Below are 21,711 nucleotides of genomic sequence, written 5' to 3'. Positions count from 1 at the left end.
AATGGCTATAGATTCACCTTTAGCATTAAATGGCACAATGGGTGTTAAAGGGGCCTCTAAGGATGGGTAAATAATGGTTAACTTCACCTTCCCAATTAATGGGCTATAGGTGTGAAGGAAGCAACTAAGGGTGGGCGAATAAAAGCTAAATCAACCTTTGGAACTAAACTTAATATATTTTTCCTTCCTCCTCTGTCTCTTTTTTTATCAAGCAGTTTATTGCGGGCCGAACATTGTTGCTTTGTCCTTGGTTTGTCTCCTGTGCCGATGAAAGCAATGGATAGAGAGCAGTACAGAGGGAAGGGGGGAGGGTGGAGAGGAGACAAAGGGCAAGGTGAAGGGCGCTGATCTTTCTCTTGTGCCGATGAAAACAATGGAAAGAGCAGTTCATAGGAAAGGCAGAGGGACAGAGAGTAGACAGAGAGTTTGATGGAGGGTGCTGATCTGTCTTCTGCACCGATGAAAGCAATGGATAGAGGGCAGTGCATAAGGGAGGGAGAGGGACAGAGAGGAGACAAAGAGCATGATGGAGGGTGCTGGTATGTCTTTCTCACCGATGAAAGCAATGGAAAGAGAAATACATAGAGGAAGCAGAGACAGAAAGGAGATAGAGACGATGATGGTGGGTGTTGAAGTCTTTTTTTTTTCTTTTTTTTTTTACCTATGAAAGCAATGGATAGGAAAGCAGTACATAGGAAGAGACAAAAGGACAGAAAGGAGACAGAGAGCATGATGGTGGAGGCTGATGGACTAAGACAGGGGATGGAAAGCGGCTGGAGAGGGGAAGCCGAGGGTGGATAACGAAGTCTTGGCCAATGGACTTTATGGAAACGGCAAGTTAGGGGGATTGGACAGGACAGACAGACAGGATGCAGGGTTTGGGACTGAAACGAGGCGATCGGAGCTGAAGTTGAGGTCTGGAGACGGTAGGAAAGGAGGAAAGTGATGACATTTAAAGAACCGAAAATTATAAGTTGGCTAGACTGGGCTCCCAAAGATGGCGGCCGAGGTACTTCCGGTTGTCGCACCCTAGTGTCTGGCTCGCGCGTAGGTATATAACTCTGTGGTGGATCGTCAGTCGTCACCCAGTGGAACGCCAGCACTCCTCGGGCGAGCAGCCGGGTGGCCCTTCTACGGAGGCGAGGTGGACCCGTGGGGTCATCCTCGCTTAGGGCCACCCCTCCGTGGTCAAGTTGACCAGTCGGCTGCTCGCACGTGTCAGCTACGGGTGTCTGCTGGGCGCCTGCCCAGAGAGCCCGTGCCTCCGTCGCTGCTCGCCGGCTCTTACTCGTGGCTGTGGCGGCGGCGGAGGCTTCCCCGCACGCCAGCGGCGGGTTCCCCCCTGCGACGGGCCGTCGCACCGACAAAGGTCCGTTCCCCCTTTTTAGGGGGTAAATCCTCACACACACACACGTCACCTCAGTGGAACGCCAGCACTCCTCGGGCGAGCAGCTTCTACGGAGGCAAGGTGGACCCGTGGGGTCATCCTCGCTTAGGGCCACCCCTCCGTGGTCAAGTCGACCAGTCGGCTGCTCGCACGTGTCAGCTATGGGTGTCTGCTGAGCGCCTGCCCAGAGAGCCAGCGCCGTCGCTGCTCGCCGCCTCTTACTCGTGGCTGTGGCAGCGGCGGAGGCTTCCCTACACCCGCCGCACGCCAGCGGCGGGTTCCCCCCTGCGACGGGCCGTCTCACAGACAAAGGCCCGTTCCCCCTTCTTAGGGGGTAAATCCTTGAAACGAACGAACACGTCACCTCGGTTTCGGACACGCCGTTTTGGGTAGCTTGGAGTTGACATTGCATGGTCCCGAGTCTAGAGCTGAATGGCATACCTTTAATTAATTAAAGGAGCAAATCAGTGTGTTGTTAAGGTCTTTATAGACAGTCGCGTACACACGGCACCTCCTGAGAATGGTTGATTCACCAAACTCCCTTCCCAGCCATAAGTGTGTCTAACCTCTACTAAAATATTTCAATGGTGTCTGCCCATTTTGTTCCATTCCCCTACCACCTGTTCGTGAAATAATTCTTTGCCATTTCCTTCCTCAACCTAAATTCATCTAATCTGTATCGGTTGTTGTTTGTTCTTTTCTCTTTTTTATTTTTTTTACATACGTATTTCATCAGGAACTCCCTTGCCAATCCCTTTAACCTATTCAGAAACCTCATTTGCATCTCTCGAAGTCTACGCCTTTAAAAAGAGTGTAAGTTAAGTTTTTTAATTGCTCTCTGGCTGTAAAATCTAAATCCTTGGAGCACTTTAATCATTCATTAGTGTACTGATTCGAGGGAATCTATATGCATTCTGTGATAGAGGCGGGGGCTTCGTGGTACAGTAGTTAGCACACTCGGCTCACAACCGAGAAAAATTTGGGCGACTTTTCCGATACCCTACGCCCATGTCCACCCAGCAGTGAATGGGTACCAGGTATTAATCAGGGGTTGTGTCCCGTCTCCTGGGATCTGTTTCCTTCTCCTATAATTACTTCCCCTTCTGTCTCTCTCCGGCATATGACCACAGATGTTGTGCCGACTAAACGAAACTTTCCAAAACTTTTCCGAGTCCCCCACCAATACAAGCTGACCCTCCCTTAACCCAGCCACCCACAAACAACACAACACTGGGATAGCTAAAATAAAAAAAAGCACGGAAAACTTGCCTGCTGTTACCTCCCGAGTCCGCCCCCAACACAGGCTTCACCCACAACGGGGCTCAGCGCGGGGTCAACAAATCCCCAACAGACTTACTACGTACTACGAAGGGCCGCTTTCACAGTCATTTTGTTTGTTTTGATCATTACCAATGGCGGCGATCGCCGCTATAGTATTTCCACTTAAAACTGGCCGATAGGGTAGTGGCGGTTGCGGGTTAGCCTAGCCCCGCACCTGGCACACATTCACAACACCTCTCGCTTCCTCTGCAGCCGCCACTATCCCATCGGCCAGTTTCACGGGAAAACTATAGCGTCGATTGGCGCCATTGGTAACGATCAAAACAAGCAAAACGACTGTGAAAGCGGCCCTAATTAGAATGGAAATTAAATACACGACTGAACTTGCTACAAGCCTGCTGGGGACACGGGGCGAGGAGGGTTTAGTTACTTGCTGTGTTGTGTTATTTGTGGGAAGGTAAAGAGAAGTAAGCTTGTAACACAGTAACACAGTCCCCCCCACCCACACACACGCTTCCCTATCCCCACAACACACACACTCTCTAATCCCCACACACACCGATCCCGAAGACAAATAAACACGAGTCCCAGCGGCGGATCGACACACGCTCTGGAGGCAACACAAGCAACATGGGAGCGGCGTGTTGCGGGCGTCGCGGCGGGGCTGGTACAACGCTGAGTCCTGAAGTTGTGAGCTCGAGGCGGTGGGAAGGAGGCGGCTGAGGGTGGGCAGGTAAAAAGTGAGAAAGAGACAGCTGAGAATGGTAGCTAAATGGGTAATGGGTACGAACTAAATGGGTGGGAAAGAGTCAGCTGAGGGTGAATGGGTAATGGCTATAGATTCACCTTTAGCATTAAATGGCACAATGGGTGTTAAAGGGGCCTCTAAGGATGGGTAAATAATGGTTAACTTCACCTTCCCAATTAATGGGCTATAGGTGTGAAGGAAGCAACTAAGGGTGGGGGAATAAAAGCTAAATCAACCTTTGGAACTAAACTTAATATATTTTGCCTTCCTCCTCTGTCTCTTTTTTTTTATCAAGCAGTTTATTGCGGGCCGAACATTGTTGCTTTGTCCTTGGTTTGTCTCCTGTGCCGATGAAAGCAATGGATAGAGAGCAGTACAGAGGGAAGGGGGGAGGGTGGAGAGGAGACAAAGGGCAAGGTGAAGGGCGCTGATCTTTCTCTTGTGCCGATGAAAACAATGGAAAGAGCAGCTCATAGGAAAGGCAGAGGGACAGAGAGTAGACAGAGAGCTTGATGGAGGGTGCTGATCTGTCTTCTGCACCGATGAAAGCAATGGATAGAGGGCAGCGCATAGGGGAGGGAGAAGGACAGAGAGGAGACAAAGAACATGATGGAGGGTGCTGGTATGTCTTTCTCACCGATGAAAGTAATGGATAGAGGGCAGTGCATATGGGAGGGAGAGGGACAGAGAGTAGACAGAGAGCTTGATGGAGGGTGCTGATCTGTCTTCTGCACCGATGAAAGCAATGGATAGAGGGCAGTGCATAGGGGAGAGAGAGGGACAGAGAGGAGACAAAGAGCATGATGGAGGGTGCTGGTATGTCTTTCTCACCGATGAAAGCAATGGAAAGAGAAATACATAGAGGAAGCAGAGACAGAAAGGAGATAGAGACGATGATGGTGGGTGTTGAACAGTCTTTTTTTTCTTCTTTTTTTTTTTTACCTATGAAAGCAATGGATAGGAAAGCAGTACATAGGAAGAGACAAAAGGACAGAAAGGAGACAGAGAGCATGATGGTGGAGGCTGATGGACTAAGACAGGGGATGGAAAGCGGCTGGAGAGGGGAAGCCGAGGGTGGATAACGAAGTCTTGGCCAATGGACTTTATGGAAACGGCAAGTTAGGGGGATTGGACAGGACAGACAGACAGGATGCAGGGTTGGGGACTGAAACGAGGCGATCGGAGCTGAAGTTGAGGTCTGGAGACGGTAGGAAAGGAGGAAAGTGATGACATTTAAAGAACCGAAAATTGTAAGTGATTGGTTGGTAAGTGAAAACATAGACAGAGAGAATGCCGGGTTTGGGAACTAAAACAAGACACAGAGCTTAAGGTGAGGTTTGGAGGCGGTGGGAAAGGAGCAAACCGGGGGCGGGTAATGGGATGAGAGTAATAAGTAGGTAAGAAGCAAGTGGTAATTAAGTGGAAGGAGAGGGGAAGGGTTGGTAATGGGACTGTTGGATAAAGGAAGGGTTGGTAATAATACTGGTGGAGAGGGGAAGGATTGGTAATGGGACTGGCGGATAAATGAAGGGTTGGTAATGGGACTGGTGGATAGGGGAAGGGTTGGTAATGGGACTGGTGGAGAGGGGAAGGATTGGTAATGGGACTGGTGGATAAAGGAAGGGTTGGTAATAATACTGGTGGAAAGGGGAAGGATTGGTAATGGGACTGGTGGATAGGGGAAGGGTTGGTAATGGGACTGGTGGAGAGGGGAAGGGTTGGTAATGGGACTGGTGGATAGAGGAAGGGTTGGTAATGGGACTGGTGGAGAGGGGAAGGGTTGGTAATGGGACTGGTGGATAGGGGAAGGATTGGTAATGGGACTGGTGGATAGGGGAAGGGTTGGTAATGGGACTGGTGGAGAGGGGAAGGATTGGTAATGGGACTGGTGGATAAAGGAAGAGTTGGTAATAATACTGGTGGAGAGGGGAAGGATTGGTAATGGGACTGGTGGATAAAGGAAGGGTTGGTAATGGGACTGGTGGATACTGGTGGATAAAGGAAGAGTTGGTAATAATACTGGTGGAAAGGGGAAGGATTGGTAATGGGACTGGTGGATAGGGGAAGGGTTGGTAATGGGACTGGTGGAGAGGGGAAGGATTGGTAATGGGACTGATGGATAAAGGAAGGGTTGGTAACAATACTGGTGGAGAGGAGAAGGGTTGGTAATGGGAATGGTGGATACGGGAAGGATTGGTAATGGGACTGGTAGAGAGGGGAAGGGTTGGTAACGGGACTGGTGGATAGGGGAAGGGCTGGTAATGGGACTGGTTAAGAGGGGAAGGATTGGTAATGGGACTGGTGGATAGGGGAAGGGTTGGTAATGGGACTGGTGGATAGGGGAATGATTGGTAATGGGACTGGTGGATAGGGGAACGATTGGTAATGTGACTGGTGGAGAGGGGAAGGGTTGGTAATGGGATTCGTGGAGAGGGGAAGGGTTGGTAATATGACTGGTGGATAGGGGAAGGGTTGATAATGGGACTGATGGATAGGGGAAGGATTGGTAATGGGACTGGTGGATAGGGGAAGGGTTGGTAATGGGACTGGTGGAGAGGGGAAGGATTGGTAATTGGTCTGATGGATAGGGGAAGGATTGTTAATGGGACTGGTGGAGAGGGGCAGGGTTGGTAATGTGACTGGTGGAGAGGGGAAGGATTGGTAATGGGGCTGGTGGATAGGGGAAGGGTTGGTAATGGGACTGGTGTATAGGGGAAAGGTTGGTGATGGGACTGGTGTAGAGGGGGAGGGTTGGTAATGGGACTGATGGAGAGGGGAAGGATTGGTAATATGACTGGTGAATAGGGGAAGGGTTGGTAATGGCACTGGTGGAGAGAGGAAGGGTTGGTAATGGGACTGGTGGATAGGGGAAGGATTCCTAATGGGACTGGTGGAGAGGGGTATTGTTGGTAATGGGACTGGTGGATATTGGAAGGATTGGTAATTGGACTGGTGGAGAGGGGAAGGGTTGGTAATGGGACTGGTGGATAGGGGAAGGGTTGGTAATGGGACTGGTGGAGAAAGGAAGGGTTGGTAATGGGACTGGTGGGTAGGGTAAGGATTGGTAATGGGACTGGTGGATAGAGGAAGGGTTGGTAATGGGACTGGTGGATAGGGGAAGGGTTGGTAATGGGACTGGTGGAGAGGAGAAGGGTTGGTAATGGGACTGGTGGAGAGGGGAAGGATTGGTAATGGGACTGGTGGAGAGGGGAAGGGTTGGTAATGGGACTGGTGGAGAGGGGAAGGATTGGTAATGGGACTGGTGGAGAGGGGAAGGATTGGTAATGGGACTGGTGGATAGGGGAAGGGATAGGGAAGGGAATGGTGGATAGGTGAAGGGACTGAAAATGGACTGGTGGATAGTGGAAGGATTGGTGATATACCCTTCGACTATAAACCCAGGCTCATAAAATATACTGCCAGACGTAATGCCATGTGAATTTGAGAGGGCATTCCGAATTTTGTTGACGTCGTGCAGTGGGTGTGATTAGAGTAAGGTTAGAGAAGACTGTCTCGGTGTTGTGCGAAGCTGGCGTGGGATGATGTTTTAAGCTATACAAAGAAGAGAACCGACCTGCATGTGTGGGTGTAGGTATGTGTGGGATTCGGTGTGTTGGTGTGTGTGGGGGTGAAAGACATCGAGACAGACAAAGACAGAGAAACAGCGACAGAATGATAAACCGAGAGACAGACAGCGACCAAACAATCATCAAAGCGCGAGACTGAGAGGTTGACAAGCAAACAAGCAGAAAGATGTTGTCTCTCCTTACTACTGGTGACGGCTACAAACTATCCTAAGGGCGCGAAGGTAAAACAAGGAAAAATTCTGCCTGCAAACAATAACCAAGAAAGATGTGACGTGGGGTGGCCGAAAGATAAGCTCCCAGAAGGTGCGCGGTTGGCGGGAGAATGTGCATACGAGGCAGTGAGGATGTGTCGGTAGAACTGAGATGTTAAAAGCAGGTGGTGATGTGTGTATGACCCGTTAAACAAGTTACGATGATGAGAGAGAGAGAGAGAGAGAGAGAGAGAGAGAGAGAGAGAGAGAGAGAGAGAGACTAATGACTTTCCTTGTTCACAGGCGCGGCGAGCAATGTTGTGTATTGTTATGATGCTGTCGGTCAGTGCAGGTAAGTGTGTGAGTGTGTGTGTGTGTGGGTGGGTGGTGAAAATACGACTCATTCCTCCACTCCCAACATCAACTGAAGTCTAACGTGAACTAAAAACAAACCCTCTATTAATATTTCAGCTTCTTAACAATCCCTCGACCATATTAGTCTATCATACGCGGTGTGAAAACCAGCTGATCACAAGTGCGTCAAGATCTATCGAGGTTATCCCCTGCTCAACGCGCGCGGAAAGTCATCCCCGTATTACCGAAACACCTTTACTTTGCTATTTGCGTCGACAGGGGCTTCGAGGGGGCAGCATGGGCCTTCAAGCTGTCTGTGCGTACCACGGTCAACACAGGCGCATGCCCGAACTGCGCCGCCTCGTCTCCTTATATGATTAATGGTGAACACGCGCGTTTCTTGCTGAAAAATGAATTCGCACTGTAAAAGTAACGCAACGCTGAGAAAGAGAACTGTAGCTTACCTTCGCCCCGTTGAGGTGGTCGTGCGTGGAGGTGGTAGGTGGGGGGTCACATTAAGGGCTCAGTGGGGGTTCAGTCCATCGCTCCCTGCCCTGAGTTGAAGGCTTGTGTTCGACGGCGTACTTGCGGCAGTCCCCATGTGGCCCCCGACGCATCGCCGCCCGCCCGCTGAACACCTTCGTCAAGAAAGATATGTAACTGAAATTAGGATAGAATAATATAACTGATAGCAAATTAATAACACCATCATCAAATAAATTAATAGATGGATAAAGGAATTAATAAAACAATCGCCTTGCGTAATTAACCGTCACCAGAAACCGTCAGAAATAATATAATGGATGAATGGCTCTTTCTGTATACCTTTCATGTATAGGAAGAGGAAGCTTCATATCTAGAGACTGTTGACGAATCACAATTTTTTTTTTTTTTGAGCCAGCACAAGGCGGTTCGATCCCTAGTGCCACCGTGGGCCGCCAGAAAGGGCATCCAGTCCTAACCACAACCCCAGAACAGCGACCCTATAAATTATGAACATCGGTAAAAGCTGCCAAGACAAACACCTGATTTTTCAAACGTCGGATTTGTCTTTGTTTCACCCATTTTTCAAGGCGTGGTTAATTGTTGCTGATCTTTTTATAGCATTTTTTACGACTGATTTGGTAATATGTCGACTTTGTGAAAATCCAACTCTTCTAATTAACTCTGTCCTAAAAATGGATATAAAAAAGCCAAATTAACCACATAACTTGATTATAATACTATATAATACGACATTTAAGAAGTCTGGCGAAAGAAACGTATGGCCAACAAGTTCATGCTGATAACTAACCAAACCGAAAGGAACAACAGATGATTAACAGGTGACCGAAGAACAAAACACCACTTAACTGAAATAACTACCGTAGAACATTACATGGGTAGAGACGAGAGGAAGGGTGAGAGGAGTCTGGGGATAGAAACGTATAGCCTACAAGAAACATATATATAGCCTACAAGTTCACGTCCATAGCCAACCAAACCGAATAGAACGGCAGATGATTAACAGATGATTAGAGAACAAAACCCCACTCAACTCAAATAACTACCGTAGAACATTACATGGATAGACACGAGAGGAAGGCTGAGAGGAGTCTGACGATAGAAACGTATATATAGCCTGTAAGTTAACGTTCATAGCCAACCAAACCAAATAGAACATCAGATAATTAACAGATGAATGAAGAACAAAAACTCACTCAACTCAAATAACTACCGTAGAACTTTACAAAGGTAGATACGAGAGAAAGAGAGAGCGAGGGGAGTTTCGTGCCCAGCCACCTAAGCATGGAACAGGCGGCTCACCTCGGGTCCTCGGCTCTCACACGTCAGTTCAGCGCGAGAAGGAGTACAGTGAAGGTGTGGCATCGCTCGGCTGCTGCTTCTCCTACACCTGACGCCGGTGGTGGAGCGGGTGGTGGTGGTGGTGGTTGTGGTGCTTCCCATGACCAGTCCTTCCCCATCATAAACGTGAGGAATGAAGAGGAGTGGTTCGTTGGCTTTCCCGAGTGATTGGTAAGTTATTCAAAGTTTTGGTTAACGATAAGGCAGCAGCGTCAGATTATCGTACTCGGAACATTGCATTTATCAGTTATTCAGTTTTGGTTAACGATAAAGCAGCTGTGTCATTAGATTATCGTACTCAGAACATTGCATTTATCAGTTATTCAGTTTTGGTTAACGATAAGGCAGCAGCGTCAGATTATCGTACTCGGAACATTGCATTTATCAGTTATTCAAAGTTTTGGTTAACGATAAGGAAGCAGCGTCACTAGATTATCGTACTCGGAACATTGCATTTATCAGTTATTCAAAGTTTTGGTTAACGATAAGGCAGCAGCGTCACTAGATTATCGTACTCAGAACATTGGATTTATCAGTTATTCAAAGTTTTGGTTAACGATAAGGCGGCAGCGTCACTAAATTATCGTACTACTCGGAACATTGCATTTATCAGTTATTCAAAGTTTTGGTTAACGATAAGGCATCAGCGTCATTAGATTATCGTACTCAGAATATTGCAATTCTAAGTTTCAAACCCCAAACACTCGTACCCACACGAGTAACGATGTTCATTAACCCTAGAACTGTAACGCTGAATTTGACTAACATTGACAATAACGTGGGTCCGACCGGACCCACTGTAGAAAATATTGAAAAAAAATATAAAAATCATATTTCTTGACCTTCAAAGCTACAAATCTCTTAAAATAGACATTCCTGCATACAATCACAGTATTTATATCAAAGTTTTTCTGCACACTAATTTTTTGAGTAAAAAAAAAAAAGTAAAAAATAATAGGTAACGCATATAATACATATATGAGACACCTCTGACACGAAAAGAAATTCTAACTGAAATTCTTTTTTCTTGGCTGGATGGCCTTCATGAAGAACGATGGGAAGTCCTTATGCATAAAAAAAAAGTGATGTGCCTGGAACAAATGAATATGACCAAGTATTTTACCTCTAATTTAGGACATCTTATATACATCTTTATAGAGTCACATGCATACATGTAACATGTATATTTGCATAAAAGTTTGTATTTTGAAAGAATATCTATATTCATGAAGAAAATGCATCACCATGTGTGTGTGTGTATATATATATATATATATATATATATATATATATATATATATATATATATATATATATATATATATATATATATATATATTGTGTGTGTGTGTGTTAGCCTATAGCGCCGGTAGGCTTTCTTCAGGAGCCTGGTGGTCGGCCCCAGCCCGTCATGGCGCAGGCAAGTGTTTATAGTGGCGCCATCTATTCTTGGCTCATGCTGCCCCCCGGAGCTCATTCTTGATTCACTTGGACGGTTTCCTCTAGACTAGAGTCTAGGTTAATGGGTGGTCTAAGGGCCTCTTTCACAGTCGTCTGGTACGCACCCTAACCAAAGGCCCAACCATCCTGGTAGCAGCCGTTACCATCGCCTCGATCCGCTTTCACAGTCGTTTTCGTGGTATCGGTGACTACCACGTGGTGACGATCATGACGAGACGAAGACGCGTGATTCGGCAGTGTTGGTATGCCGGAGCGGCGGGACACGTCAACATTGCATCAGCTGAGCGGAGGATTATGAAGGATAAATGTGAAAAATAAACGTACAAAAAGTAAACGTGATGAATAAAAAAAAAAAAATAACTGTGAAGAATTAATATGATGATAAAATGTGGAGTGCCTCGAAATACACCGCTCAAATCTGCTGATAGCCTAATATTAATTTCTTAGGGATAATAGGTGAAAATTTATTTCATAATGGTGACAAGTATTAAAGTTCTATTATTTGGCAGATGTCAGCACGACAGACTCTTCACTTATATATATTCATTACATTTGTTCATTATTCACACTTATTTAGCACACTTCACATTTATTTTTCACATAACAGGGCTGATTTCGTTATATATATATATATATATATATATATATATATATATATATATATATATATATATATATATATATATATATATGCCTACAAATGAGGCTATCTAGAATAATACGAAAGTTTGACCATAAAGGCATAACAGGTGAATAATGGTGACAAGTATTAAAGTCCTCCCTTCTCCTTTATTGTGTATTTTGTAACAATAAACAATCAATCAATCAAAATGAAAACAGCGCCGCGAAAGATAACTATGAAAGCGGATTTCTTGTTGGGAGCGGCGATCGCCGCTCATTGGTAACGATCAACACAAACAAACGTGACTGTGAAAGCGGCCCTAAGCTACGGTTACACTAGTCACTGTTTCCCTTGGGCTGGACGATTTTGCCTGGGCTGGAAGCCGGCCTTAGGCCTGGTTTACAAGGCGAGTGGTCACACAGAAGCCTGCCCAGTCAAGCCGCCTGCGCTCTTTCGCCAAGGCCAAGTCCAGATGTAAACAAAACACGAGTCAAGCGAGTGTGAAGGTGCTGTGTTTTATTAATTTGTGAGCCGTTAATGATCATTAATTATACAGAGAAACTAATAATTTCTTTATATAATAATATAATATGTATATATTTTATTATATAGGATAATTTGGTTTTAGCTGTATGTTTAAATACTACAGTATCTCAATACCTCTGCTGCGCCGGGACGGTGCGCCCAGCCATACCACTGGGAGAACAACGATCCAGCGCGTCCACTCAAATTTACCCTGGGCTGGGCGGTTTTGGCTGGGCTGGGTGCCCAGCCCAGCCAAAATCGCCCAGCCCAGGGGTAGCAGTGACTATAGTGTAACCGCGGCTTTAAGGAGAGTATGTGGGTAGTCTTATGCCACTCGGCGGTGACTGAAAAATCCCAGGTGGCAGCGACGGATTCGACCCCGCGTCATCTAGAACGCGGTGAATGCAGGGCCCGCACGCTAACCACTCAGCCACCGCTTCCTCATTTATGTTTGTGTGTGTGTGTGTGTATATATATATATATATATATATATATATATATATATATATATATATATATATATATATTTAATAGATAGATGATAGATAGATAGACAGGTATATATACAGATAGATAAATAGATAGATAGATAGATAGATAAATAGACGTATAAATGAATGGCTAAAAAGATAGACAGATAGATAAATAGATAGATACATAGATGAATAGATGGAGAGAGAGAGAATTAGGAAAAGTTAGAGATTATTACCTTCTTCCTCCCCCACACACACACATACTTTGCTCATTCATATTATATGGCTCTCTCTATTTATCTACTCTCCCTCCTCCTCTTCCTCCAAGCCTTCTTTCTCCTCCTCCTAATCCTCTTCCTGGTCCATTCCTTTTCATTTTTCTCCTTTCCCTCTTCTGTTCATCATTTTTTTTGTTTTGTTTTTGTTCTTGCTCTTAATCCTGTTCTTGTCATGCTCTTTTTCTTGTTCTTGTTTTTCTGGTTCTTTATATTTTTTTTCTTTTTACTCCTCTTCTTCTTCTTCCCCCTACTTTTCCTCCTCCTCCTCCTCCTCCTCCTCCTCCTCTTACAACCGGTCATCCATTGAGAAGGAAGAGTAGGAGGATGGGAAAAGGTCATAAAAAATCAACCCACGACCATCCGTCGATTCTGAGAGAGAGAGAGAGAGAGAGAGAGAGAGAGAGAGAGAGAGAGAGAGAGAGAGAGAGAGCAGTGTCATCTTCCCTCGACGCGGTCTTTATCACCCTTCGCTGGCGGGTCACTGACTGGAAATTTTTGGCAGAGCTCGTTAATTTCTGAAAATGGTCGGCCATTCACGTGGTCCTGAATTCTGTATCACTCTCTCTCTCTCTCTCTCTCTCTCTCTCTCTCTCTCTCTCTCTCTCTCTCTCTCTCTCTCTCTCTCTCTCTCTCTCTCTCTCTCTCTCTCTCTCTCTCTCTCTCTCTCTCTCTCTCTCTCTCTCTCTCTCTCTCTCTCTCTCTCTCTCTCCTGGACTTTTTTTTCCTTTCATCTTAGTTCACCTTATTTTCATCACACGTAAATTTCATCTTATTAGGAAAGCAGTTTATTGTTATTATTATTATTATTATTATTATTATTATTATTATTATTATTATTATTATTATTATTATTATTATTATTATTATTATTGAAGTTGTTGCTGTTGTTTTTATTAGGGGCGTAGCGCAGTGAATCTTTCTTGAGTGGGTCGTGCCAAGGGATCGTGTTGGCTACCTCTCATGCCATAGTACGAGGAGGAGGGACATGAAAGGAGCTCGTTTAGGGGTATTATTATTTAAGACTTCTTTTCATCGTTTTTTGGTGTGTGAAGGCTAGGATGGGGCTCTTTCCCTCTCTACTTTTTAATTTTTTTTCTTGATTTTCTTTTCCTTTTCTTTCCTTTTGTTTGATTTTCCTTCCTGTATGTTTATCTGCCTCTCTCTTTCTCCTCTTTATTTTTTTTCCTTACCTTTCCTTTACTTGTGTTTTTTTTCTTTTGCTTTAATTTCCTTTTCTGTGTCTTCGTCTGCTACACTCTCTCTCTCTCTCTCTCTCTCTCTCTCTCTCTCTCTCTCTCTCTCTCTCTCTCTCTCTCTCTCTCTCTCTCTCTCTCTCTCTCTCTCTCTCTCTCTCTCTCTCTCTCTCTCTCTCTCTTCTTTATTTATCTTTCCTTTTCTTCCCTATTGTTTCCTTTCCTTTAATTTCCCTTTTTGTCTATTCATCTGCTCTTCGCTTCATTTCTCTCTTTCTTTTCTTTTTTTCCCTATCTTTTCCCTTTCTTGAATATTCTTTCCTGTCCATACATCCGCTTCTCTCTCTCTCTCTCTCTCTCTCTCTCTCTCTCTCTCTCTCTCTCTCTCTCTCTCTCTCTCTCTCTCTCTCTCTCTCTCTCTCTCTCTCTCTCTCTCTCAACGGCCCTATATGTAATTCAGTGTTGTGAATATCTGACATCAAAGACCTCATTTTCCCCTTTCTTTACGCTTTAAGAGAGAGTTATGTAAGACTGGACGATATGCTCTCAGCTACCTCGACGTCTTTACAAGGAAGGGAAGGTAAGGAAAGATGAGAAAGAGAGGAGAGGAGAGAAGAAAAGTGGAGAGAGGAGAGAAAGGAAAGGATGGAGAGGAAAGGTGAGGAGAGATGAGAGAGGAAAGAAAGGAAATGGAGAAGATGAGAGGTGAACAGAGGAGAGGAAAGAGAGGAGAGAAGAGAGAGAAAGAAAAGAGAGTAGAGAAAAGGATAGAATAGGATAGGAGAGGAAAGGAAAGGAAAGCAGATGAGAGAAGAGCGGAAGGAGAGGAGAGAATAGGAGAGAAGGAGGAAGAGAGCAAAGGAGAGCAGAAGAGAGGAGAGAAGAGTAAGGAGGGGAGAGAAGAAGAGACAGAAGGAGAGGAGAGGAAAGGTGAGACGTTGTATTAAGTATTGGTTCTGCTTCATGTAGAAAATTACGTAATCTAAGTCTTCCCCATGGTACATCTCCTCCTCCTCCACCTCCTTCTTTTCTTTCTTTTGTTGTTGTTCTTTTTCCTCCTCTAATCTCTGCTCCTCCTCCTTCCCGTCCTCCTATTAATACCTTTTGTTTACCATTCACCACCACCACCACCACCACCACCATCATAGCTACAGCAGCCACCATAGATATCTCCATTGGCAACTTATCTATACCCTTCACCACTACCATCACCACCATCACCACCACCATTACAGTAAAACCACTACCTCACCACTACTTGTATAGTTAGTTATATGGTTATTTGTTTATTTATTTATTTATCTATTTATTTATTTATTTTTTTATTTATTCTTTTATTTTTCTTTTCTATCCTTAACCCTTGATGTTCTCGTGTCTGGATGAGCCGCTTTCTCCCCAGAAGAGACTCACCCGTCACCCACCTCGCATTCCTGGAGGCCGAAAGGTGGATGATTTTCTTTTTTCGCTATTTTAATTTCTCTTTCAACATCATCCTTTTTAATGTTGTTGGGTGTGGATGAGCCGATGTCCTCCCAGAAGAGACTCACCCATAATTTTGGATGTTATCAGGGTCGAAAGGTGGATGATTTTTGTCTATATTTTCCTCATTCTTTTATTCTTCTTTTCTATGTTTTTTTTTTCTGGTGTTTCTATTTCTTCCTCTTTTCCTGGTGATCTCCTCTATCGCCTTTTCTAGGTGCGGTGTGCTGGTACGGATGCGTCTAATTCTCCCCGGATACAGCATACAACACCAAACGCCTTCATGCTAGATTTTTTGTATTTTTTTCGTTTTTTTTATCGTTGTTGACACGACACGATTGCCTTGCTGAGAGGGATTTGGTCTTCCTTAAGCGTTGTACCTTCCAGCTAGAAGAACTCGTCATTAACATCATCACCACCACCACCACCACCACTTTCGACATACGGTTGATGGAGATGAGGAGGAGGAGGAGAGAGGGAGGGAGGGCTGGGTGTGAGGTGAGGAAGACAGGTGGAAGGGGAGGAGTGTGTGTGTGTGTGTGTGTGTGTGTGTGTGTGCCTAACTGACATAGCCAACTAACGTAACTAACACAACTAACTAACTAACATAACTAATTCTCCAACGTTTATATATGAAAACGACAAACACCAGCTTATCTCTCCTCTTCTCTCCTCCCTCTTCCCTTTCTCTCCTCACCCTTCCTCCATTGTGAGTACGTCGCTATCGCCACAGCAACACTACTTCTGCCACAGTGAATAATGGAGGCATGTTTACCAAAGGAGTAACTATATGCTAACAAAGGAAAATATGAAGTGATAGAAGGAACGTAAGTGAATTTATAACTGTCCCTGTGCCTAGGCCTTTCTGTCTATCTATCTATCTATCTATCTATCTATCTATGTATATCATCCACACAACACATGCAAAAAGGTCACGCGCAGATAAGTCGTATAATTATGCCCCCGACTTTACCTTTTACATAACACCATTAGCATCTTATTTATGTATAAGAGTAGTTTACCCCTTACCACCACCCCTACCACCACCACCACCACCACCACCGCCACCACCACCTCTTAACATCAAAACCTCTTCCACCACCACCACCACCACTACTACTTAACATCAAAAGCTCTTCCACCACCACCACCACTACTACTTAACATCAAAAGCTCTTCCATCATCACCACCACCATCACTACCACCACCACCACCACTTCCAGAATCCCTTTATAGATTCTGAAACAGCTCATTAAACATCACCACCAACCCATATATATAATGCCCTCCAGCACCTCGTACCATCACCACCCACTCAACACCACCACCTACCTCCTCCACCATCACCACTGTCACTACTGCAATTCCTTCCACTGGGGACAAATTACCAACACCACCACCACCACCATCATCACCACCTCCACCATTAGCCTACACCAACTGCTTTCTACCACCACCAAGATCACCATCACTACACCCACTTACACCTTCGTCACCACCACCAACACCACTACGGGGGACAAACTGCAACCACCACCACCACCATCATCACCACCTCCACCACCACCATCACCATTAGCCTACACCAACTGCTTTTCACCACCACCAAGATCACCATCAGTACACTCACTTAGTACACCGTCACCACCACCAACACCACCTGCACATCAGCACCTAACTGCCTCTCTGCTACCGTAATCACCGCCACCACCACCATCACCACCTTTGCCAGTACAACCACTATCACCAATATCACAACATCTAACGTTTCTACAAAATTATGCTCACCTCTTCCTTCTCTTTCTTTTTCTTTCATTATTTTCTTCTTTTTTTCCTTCTTCTCTAGCTTTCCCTTTTCCTCTTTTTCTCTCTCTCTTTCTAGCCCTGCTTCTTATTTTCCTTTGTTGTTGTTGTTGTTGTTGTTGTTGTTTTTATTCATCTTTTTTTTTCTTTCTTCTTCTTCTTCATCTTCTTCTTCTTCTTTTCTTCTCGTCCTCGTAATTATTCTTTTTCTTCGTCTCCTTCTGGTACTTCCCTATTTCATAACAATCATTCCAGTTCTTTTTCTTCTTTTTCATATTATTATTATTATTATTATTATTATTATTATTATTATTATTATTATTGGTACAACTACTACTACTACTATCATTATTATTATTACCAATCCTCCTCCTCCTCCTCCTCCTCCTCTTCTTCCTCCTCCTCCTCCACATTCTCCTTTTTAAACTCCGTCTTAAACGATGAAAATTAAGAAGCCTGTTTAATCCAATTCCATCCTTCGTAAGTGAATCGGACCCTGCTGAATTAATTAAGCAACTTTTCTAATACCTTTTGCTCTCAGTTTAATTTTCACGGTGTTCCTCCTTTGTTTTCTTTCCCACTGAAAAACTGATGCCCAAAGTTCTGCTTCGATAATCATGTGTGTCTGTCGGTTTGTGTGTCTGTCTGTATGTCTGTGTCTTGTTATTTGTTTGTTTGTTTATTTGTTTGTTAGTGCTTACTCTATGGCCTTTATTTTTTTTATAATTTTCTTCCTCTCTGTGTCTGTCTCCGTCTCTGTGTCTCTAACTCTGTCTCTGACTATCTCTGTCTGTCTGTCTGTCTTCTTCTCTCTCTCTCTCTCTCTCTCTCTCTCTCTCTCTCTCTCTCTCTCTCTCTCTCTCTCTCGCACACACACACACACACACACACACACACACACAGAAACCGTGTCATTTGTTACATTGTGCATATGTAAAAGAATTGTGTAAAATGATAAATGGCAATGAACGTTACTTAGTTACTTACATATTTACTTATTTACTTACACCCCCCCCCCCAAAAAAAAAAAAAAAAGCAATAGTAGCGACAGCAGAGGTGAGCGGAAGGAATAAAGTCAATGTCGTCTACGGCAGCGAACATTATTCCATCACCGGCCTCATTTATTATGCAAATCGCACTTCAGGAGAATAAGTGTGTAGTGTTGAGAGGGTGGGAGGAGCTGGCGTGTGTGTGTGTGTGTGTGTGTGTGTGTGTGTGTGTGTGTGTGTGTGTGTGGTAGAGAGAGAGAGAGAGAGAGAGAGAGAGATATCGCGTGTGTGCTCCATATAATGAGGAGAAATAACGAAGGGGAATCGCCCGCATTAGCACCCAAACCTTTTCAAACACGGACCACAACTTCACTGAAATAAAGCTACCGTACTCAGAGTCCATTTCAGCGACTATGACAAAAATGAAATAGCTTGTTCCAAAGAATATACGTATCGGTCGCCATATTATACTTTTTTCATTTCAGCAGAATGAGGAGGATATACTTTTTGTTGCCCTACATTTAACTCATTATTTAGCAATGTCCTGCGCAGGGTGGGGAAAACATTACTGTGCTGCGTATTCTTAGCGATATCTAACTAAGCTATTGCATACTGGTGTAATTACACTTTTATTATTTAATGAGTATTTTTTTGTTGATGAGGCCCAATGTATTATTCATTTTAAGGCTGCTATAATGGACTGCTGGAATTTTGATGTTTGGCGAGAGTTTGGTTTCATAGTTGAATTTCTCATTTTTAAGTCCACCTTGAAGAATCTGGCACTTATGTTCAAGGGCATCTCATTTCCGAGCGAAATTTCTACACAGTTCTTCTTGAAGACTTATCTGAGAGGGATGAGTCACCAATATTCGTATTGTCGGCAAATTTAGTAATGAAATTATTGAGTTCAAGTTCATTGTCACTGATGTAAATTATGAACAGGATTTCTCCAAGAACAGGTGTCTAAGGGACACCACCGGTGACTGGCGCCCACTCTGAGGCAGCTCCGTTAATGATGACTTTGTTCTTTGTTGCTCAGCCAGTTTGCGATCTATTTGTGCACTTTACTTTCCACACCGTGTTGTTTGGTGTTGTTATGTCTTTGAAATATTCAGATTAACAATGTCTATTGATTCGGTTACGTCGTAAAATGGAAATGGTTTTCATAGAAGTAGGTTTGGAGAGAGAGAGAGAGAGAGAGAGAGAGAGAGAGAGAGAGAATGTAGACCATCATCTTCATCATTTCCACCGCAGGACAAATGCTTCCCAATATTTTCCATCTGCTTCGTAAATGATCTAATTTCACCTTTCCACTTGGTTCTCTGTCTGCCCTGAATTCTGTAATTTCTGGGTTACCTTGTTATTACCTTGGCTGTCCATGTGTTATCAGTTATACGCGTAATGACCTGTCAGAGTCCATTTTTTATTCTTAATCGTCATTAATATAGAATATCTTCAGTCTTTTTTTGTTCCTTACTCGATGATGCTCGCTTCCTGCCTCCATATTGTAACCATCATTTTCCTCTCCACTCCTCATTGTGCACTTGTTAGCTACCTCTCATCATTTTTTTTGTGAGGCGACAAGTGGCAGAGTATACTGAGTGTAAATGTTTATCTTCAGGGAGAGTGGAAATTTGCTATTCATCATTTCACAATGTTTGACAAATGCCCTCCATCCTCTCCTTTTTCTGATTAATTTTTTCGTGGGTTGGAATCAAATTCATTGTTTGTCCATGACATGTTTAATCTACTCTCTTTCATGTATTTCCTTGACGATCATTATCAAGGATTACCTTTGGTTTCTTCATCCTCATCCTCAGACCTACTTTCAGATTGTGGAGTTGCTCGTTCATTCTTTTTTTTTTTTTAGTTTTCCTCAGAATCACATGGTAAGACTTCTACGAATCGAATGTTGTTATTGTGTTCACCATTTACCTTAATTCTTGTTGTTTCACTGTGATTTCTTTATGCTTCTTATCGGCAAACCGTGAATAACACTTTAGATAATGAGTGACCTTGTCTATTGCCTCTTCTCATTTTTCATGTAGAGGACAATGCTTGCCTTCCTATATTTCTTCCCACACCTTTGTGCACAGAACATCTTTGTCCTGCCCTCTGAGGGCCTGCATGATCGCCAAAGTTTTAATTGAGCCAAATGTAAAAATAGAGATAAATGAATAAATAGATAGATGGGCAGCTAGAGGGATAAATGAATAGATAGGTGGGTAAGTAGGTAGGTAGAAAGGGAGGTATAGAGAGGCAGATTGATAGTTATAGATTGATAATATTTTAGATAGGTAGATAGATGATAGATAGATAGATAGACAGATAAATAGAGATAGCTAGACATTGATAGGAATAGATGGATAGGAATAGATAGATAGGTAGAAATATATGGAGAGAGAGAGAGAGAGAGAGAGAGAGAGAAGGTTACAGGTCGCTAGGGATTACCTGTGTGGATGTTGGCATTTTTTTTTCTCTTTTTTTTATCGTCACAACCACAGCACTCCCCTCGATACTCGTACACACACATACATACATACATACATACATACATACATACCGGATCTCAGGGCGGTTACTTGATGGTCAGGGAAGCCATGTAGAAGAAATGACCTACAGTTATTTAGTTAGAGTGATAGCAGAGGGTCAGAGACTGCATATCCCTTACCAAGCACGCAGAAAGGAAAATAACGACCCTAAATGAGAGACCCGTATTTTTTCCTTACGTCTTCGCCTATAGCGCCGGTAGGCTTCCTTAAGGGGCTTAGATGGTGTTCGACCCCAGCCCGTCATGGCGCAGGCAAGTGTTTATAGAGGCGCCATCTTCTCTTGGCTCATGCTGCCCCCCGAAATTCGTTCTTGATTTACTTGGACGGTTTCCTCTAGAGTCAGGGTTGATGGGTGGTCTTCAGGACAGCATGTGGGTAGTTTTAAGCCACTCGGAGGTGACTGAAAAATCCGAGGTGGTAGCGTGGGGATTCGAACTCGCGTCGTCCATCACGTTCGCTCGCATACACGTACATTGGATCATTGTTTACGTTTGATCCTCCATCTATCCATCTGGCAATCCAACTTTTTACTCATCCATCCACTCATCCCTCCATCCCTCCATCCGTCCTTCAACTCACCCTTTAATTCATCCATTTGTCCCACCTAATCACTTACCACTACCTCATTCATCCATTCATCTATCTATCCATCAGTCCATCTATACATCTATTTATTCATCCAGTCTTCACGTAATCCATTCACTCATCCATCTATTGAAATATCCATCAATTTATAAAGCCATTAGTTTATCCCTTTACTTGTCATCCATTTGTCCATCAATAACTTTATCCATCCACCGATCCACCCATCCATTAATCCAACTCTCTCTCTCTCTCTCTCTCTCTCTCTCTCTCTCTCTCTCTCTCTCTCTCTCTCTCTCTCTCTCTCTCTCTCTCTCTCTCTCTCTCTCTCTCTCTCTCTCCCCCCCTTCGACACCCTCC

At 44.2% G+C, this 21,711-nt stretch overlaps 1 long non-coding RNA gene across 1 annotated transcript in view; it reads left to right on the top strand.

The window, feature by feature from the left end:
- Positions 1–9,370: 9,370 nt before the first annotated feature.
- The window catches only part of LOC127004079 (uncharacterized), a 77,018-nt gene continuing 64,677 nt past the window's right edge, over positions 9,371–21,711 (top strand). The window contains exon 1 of the long non-coding RNA XR_007757614.1: positions 9,371–9,564. This is a non-coding gene — a long non-coding RNA (uncharacterized LOC127004079). The remainder of the gene's footprint in view (positions 9,565–21,711) is intronic.

This window comes from Eriocheir sinensis, chromosome 27 (assembly GCF_024679095.1).
Source record: "Eriocheir sinensis breed Jianghai 21 chromosome 27, ASM2467909v1, whole genome shotgun sequence".
Lineage (NCBI taxonomy): Eukaryota > Metazoa > Arthropoda > Malacostraca > Decapoda > Varunidae > Eriocheir > Eriocheir sinensis.
Note: the sequence above shows the minus strand (reverse complement) of the source record. Positions and strands in the feature narration are given on the sequence as shown.